Raw genomic sequence first — 6,200 nt, forward strand, 5'->3', positions numbered from 1 at the left:
CCATAGAGGATTCATTGGTTAGATTCATCAAAGGACAATCAGTTCCCTGTGATGTGCAGTGCCCATCTAAGGCAAGTGACCCTTGCCGGTCCTTACTAATTCCAGTAAGATCATCCGCCAGGCCTCAGGAGTAGAATATTATATATATATATATATATATATATATATATATATATATATATATATATATATATATATTTATATATAGATATATATATATTGTGTATATATATATATATATATATATATATATATATATATATATAATCTACTCCTGAGGCCTGGCGGATTTTATATATATATATATATATATATATATATATATATATATATATATATATATATGTATATATAAAATCCGCCAGGCCTCAGGAGTAGAATATTATATATATATATATATATATATATATATATATATATATATATATATATATATATATATATAGATATATATTGTATATATATAATATTCTACTCCTGAGGCCTGGCGGATTTTATATATATATATATATATATATATATATATATATATATATATATATATATATATATATATATATATTTTATGAAGTAAATCTAAAAAACGTAGTTTGTAAAACTAAATATTTTTAAACACATTGAAGTCTAAAGAGATAAACTTTATTAAAAGTAGACGGCAGTGTTTGATTGAATTTCACAAATAAGATAATATTTTAAAGTTCTCTTCATTTCAGCGAAACGAAAATATATGTATATATATTTCTGGTCACGGTCAGTGGCATTGTCAGGGGGGTTATAGTTAGGAAAGGGGGAGGGGGTGGAAAGGGTTGAATCTGCATGTGTGCGCGTGAGGATATCTAAATATTTAGCCGTCATTTTTGACGGGTTGCGTACACCATTATTAGATATCTGTCTTCAACGACAAGGTTCCTTCATTAATATAAACCATGCCCTTCTCTCATTCCAAGTTTTCACCACCATTTTAGAATTGGAATCGTTCCCATCTCTCGTTTCATCGTTAAGTAATTGACTCTTTCCTCATCTCTCGTCTGAGAGAATCCTTTAATTATCCTATTTCCCTCTGAGCGTCCTCTCTACCTCTCTCTCTCTTCCTCACTCTCCTGCTCCTCTTCTTCCTCCTCTTATTCTTCTTCCCGCAAAACAACTACAAAAAGGGAGAAAAATTGAAAAAAAGCTGTTTGTGCTGGAGGCCAGGAGGAGTAGACATGGTTGAACGAGTTCTCTGAGAGAGGCCAGCTCCGGGTTACAAATAGTAAGAAAGAAAGACCTCGCCAGGTTAGGGTGCTGGGGATGTCCCGAGGTGCTCTCTCTCTCTCTCTCTGTTCTTAAGCCTATCCATCTTTGATATTTTCTTCTTATCCTATGTTCCTAATCCTATCACTTATACTTCTCTCTCTCTCTCTCTCTCTCTCTCTCTCTCTCTCTCTCTCTCTCTCTCTCTCTCTTTCTCTGTTCTTAAGCCTTTCTATCTTTCACTTATTTCCTATTACTTATACTTTCCTCTCTCTCTCTCTATCTCTCTCTCTCTCTCTCTCTCTCTCTCTCTCTCTCTCTCTCTCTCTTTCCTCGTAAGTATATATTTCCCATTTTCCTATCGCTTTCTGTTCTTAATCCTATAATTTATACCCTCTCTCTCTCTCTCTCTCTCTCTCTCTCTCTCTCTCTCTCTCTCTCTCTCTCTCTCTCTCTCATATTTCCTATTTGGGGAAATTTATCATGTATGTGTGTTTGGTTGTCTGGTTATGATATCGTGTACAGACTAGTAAGTACATTTTTCTGTGTTTGTCCAGCATAAAATGCATGTTTCTGTCTGTCAATAGTTATTTTTCCATCAACAGGCTTATATTGAATTGAAACTTGATCAAGTTTTACTCTCTATTCTTTAGTAGTTGTCTTCGAAATTTGTTTAATTGTTAATACCTAAGTTCTTGTTTTTGAGAACTTATCCATTTCGTTTCTCTATCTTTTTTTTTCTGTTAGACATTTTCATATGGTATTCACTAGGGAAGAATCAACGACCCTTCCCGAACCAGCTATCAATTAGGATAGGCCACAACCATTAAACAGAATAATTTTTACAATGGAAGATGTCAAAAATTGAATAAAGGGACCAGGTCCAGATGATATTCACCCAAGAGAGTTATAGAACTAGAAGAAAAGATAACCCCACTTTTACAAAATGTTCTGAAAGACAGCCAAAGAAAGGCACCACAAGGATGGAAACTAGTCAATGTTCCTCCAATCGACAAGAAAGGGACCAAAAGAACCTTGTAACTACAGACCTTTGTCTAACATCAGTGCCGTGTAAAAATGTTTAGTTAATTATAGTAGATGAAGTAGTATAACATATAGAGAAATGCAATCTTTTGAAAGACAGCCAACATGATTTTGGACAAAGGAGATACTGTGTGACAAATATGTTGGAATTTTTCCACATTTTCAGCATTTTTGACAAAAGCAGGGCAATAGACATCATATACCTAGACTTTCAAGATGCATTTGACAGTCTCTCTCTCAAGAAAAACTAGTTTTTAAAATTAGAGCCCTAGGCATCATTGACGAACCAAATAAAAGGACCGAAGATTGCCTGACAAACAGAAAACAGAGTTGTAACCAATGGAGAAGCTTCAGAGTGGGCAGCTGTTACAAGAGGAATAACTCAAGAATCCCTCTTTAGCCCATTGCTATTTATGATCTACATAAACGACATAGATTCAGGATTAACTAGTAGAATAGCCAAATTTGCCGACGATACTAAACTTAAGCATGAATGCTGCGAACTCAGGAGACGTAGAAGCCTTAAGAGAGGATTTATTGAAACTAGGAGAATGGTCCAGAAAATGGCAAATGCTTTTCAACCTGGGAAAATGTAAAGTCATGCACGTAGGTTATAGTAACCCACAGTCAGATTACTCACTGCTGGGTAATGAAATAGAAAGTGTGGACCATGAGGAAGATCTCGGTATATTATCAGCAAGGATTTGAAATTCATCAAACAGAGCATAAAAGATAAAAAAAAAAAAGAACACAGAGACAATTCTATTACAGAAACAAAGACATTGTTCTGCAGCTTTACACATCATCAGTAAGACCCCATCTAGAATACGGAGTCCAATTCTGGGCTCCAAGTATTCAGAAGGACATAGATAGAATGGAAGCAGTACAAGCTAGGGCCACCAAACTATTTCCAACACTAAGGCAATTTTGATATAGACGGAGGATGGAACGTTTGAACTTATTTGATCTACAAACTCGACAATTAAGGGAACAGTCAATAGAGGCATTCAAATTTCTTAAAGGAATAAGTGTAGATTACAACAATCTGTTCACGCTTAGCACAACGGGTATAAACTGGAATTGAAAAGATACACCACTCAGTGTGGTAACTTCTCACACAAAATAGTAAATACATGGAACAGACTTCCAGCGGTTGTAGTAAACAGTAACAGCGGTGAACGAGTTCTAGAATAAGTTAAACAAGATCATAAAAGCTAAATGTTTCAACTAAATACTGTAGGTCTACCCAAGAGCATTTGTAGTCTTCCCGGATGGACTTGAAAGTCTTTGAGACATCTAAAATCTTTGTAACTCTCTCTCTCTCTCTCTCTCTCTCTCTCTCTCTCTCTCTCTCTCTCTCTCTCTCTCTCTCTCTCTCTCATTTAACTGTAGGTTCTAGTAACACAATCATCTGATAATCCGAATGGCTAGTGTTCAACTCGCAGACGAGATGAGGATAAGGGCGTGAGTCCAGATTTCGCTGTGAACTGTACCCGGTTGTTAGTCAGTTGTCGAGGGTTGCATCTAGGGTAGATATGCAGAGAAGAAAATTAGACTTGACTTTAATCTTCATCTCACTTGGTGAAGCCATTCATAAGTTATTTCTAGAGATTGGGATACTCGCTTCTTCAATGCAAGAGGATTATCTCAGTTACTGGTCACCCGAGTGGTGGTTAAGTTAGCCGCAACGAAAACGGAGGAGGGTGTGGCACTAGCAGCCGCATCCTGAAAGATTCGATATGAATTGTAAGGTTAGCAATTTCTAGTTGTCATTTCCATGTGGAATGAAGTATAGATAACACACACATATTTTTATATGTGTATGTGTTTATATATAATATATACTGTGTGTATATATATATATATATATATATATATATATATATATATATATGTGTGTGTGTGTGTGTGTGTGTATACACGCACATACAGTATACCGTAGATGTGTTTATCATTATAATTATCTATTCGGTTATGTATATTTCTATATATTTGTGTATATTCATACTCACACTATACTGTTTATATATGTATATATATATATGTGTGTGTGTGTGTGTATAGATATAGACACATACATACAGTACATGCATGCATACATATATATATATATATATATATATATATATATATATATATATATATGCACTACAGTATACCGTATATGTGTATATACATACACACACACACTTATATATATATATATATATATATATATATATATATATATATATATAATGTACATAAGTAGTCTATGCCTTCCTTTAATATACAAGAAACGACACCGTCGAGAGAACTTCCGTACATATAATGCAAATCAAAATAAAATTTTTACTATAGGCTGAAAATAGACAAGTAAAGATGTCAGAAAATTATAAATCAATCAATCAATTAGTTCAAAGTATGGGGAGAATATCGAAGCCCCCTCCTGCTTCTCAAAATGGCGCCAAGGAGAAGGCAAACCTTGAGACACATCCCGAGTGGAAGGAGGATGAGCGTCTCCAGAGAGAGAGAGAGAGAGAGAGAGAGAGAGAGAGAGAGAGAGAGAGAGAGCCCTGAAGGAGTTGTTTTTGTAAGAGTGGGTGGGGTAGGGTAAGGCCGGACAGGAGTGGGGGAGAGACCAGGATCTCGAAACGCATGCAAAATCTTCCCTTGATATAAGTTAGCCGGAGGTCATGGGTGGGTGGGTGGGGGGGAGGGGGGCAGTCTGGCATGTTAGGGCGTAGCTCTAAAGAGAGGGGGAGGGAAGGGGGTTGACTGTGGTAAACTCGAGAGAAATACGTTTTAATATATATCGAAGAAAATCTGATATTGTTGCAGATATGATAAAAATCTCTTTCCTATTTTTCTTTCCTCCATCCGAAAAATATTTATTTTTCTATTACAATTAGGTTCAGAGGCTGTTTGTTTTATGGATTTTCTGCTTTGAAGGATCTTCTGCAGGAGGTATGGATTTATATTATCCTGGGTTAAGCTGGAGCTAGATTGGAGCTAGTTTCCATTGTCATACGTACGTTTGAAGGCGGTGTTGTTAGCGAATGTGTTTACTGCAGCATGGACTTATGTATTAATGTGTGAACACATGCGTATGTACCCGAGCCGTCAAAAATGACATCTAAATATTTAGATAGATAAACACACATACACACACACACTGCTTCATCCATGGGTGAGTGTGGTTTCCGAAAGTACCTCTCTGGGTACACCCTGTCACCGCTATCCCGTAAAATTCACCCACGAAAAATCCGACCCGAAAATTCCTCTCCCGAAATCTCCAACAAAAAAAATTCCTCTCCCGAAAACTCCAACAACGAAAATTCCTCTCCCAAAAATTCCTCCCACGAAAATTCATCTCCCGAAAATTGCTCCCATGAAAATTCCTCTCCCGAAAATTCCTCTCCCGAAAATTCCTCCCATGGAAATTCCTCTAAATGTAAATTCCTCCCACGAAAATGCCTCTCCTATAAATTCCTCCCACGAAAATTCCTCCCTCAAAAATTCCTCCCGACGAAAATTTCTCCCACGAAAATTCCACGAAAAATCCTCCCACGAAAATTCCTCGAGAAAATTCTTCCCACGAAAATTCCTCTCCTTAGAACTCCCACGAAAATTCCTCCCCTGAAAATTTCTCTCCCGAAAATTCCTTCCAAGAAATTCCACCAACGAAATTTCCACCCCACGAAATTTTCTTCCTTCAAATTTCCACCCCACGAAGTTTATATTCTCCGACCTACCAATATATTTCAATGGTATAATTATTTGCCCTGTTTGTTTCACTTTGTGTTGTTAGCCCTCTCTGTAATTATAGATAATGCTCTGGAAAAGGATTACAGTACAGTAATAACATATCTAAGTGCAGAGTGAAATAAAAGTTTAAGTTCAATATGAACTCAAAGGAATGGTTATGAGAAACGTGTCAAAAA

This window comes from Palaemon carinicauda, chromosome 10 (genome assembly GCF_036898095.1).
Source record: "Palaemon carinicauda isolate YSFRI2023 chromosome 10, ASM3689809v2, whole genome shotgun sequence".
NCBI classification, from domain to species: domain Eukaryota; kingdom Metazoa; phylum Arthropoda; class Malacostraca; order Decapoda; family Palaemonidae; genus Palaemon; species Palaemon carinicauda.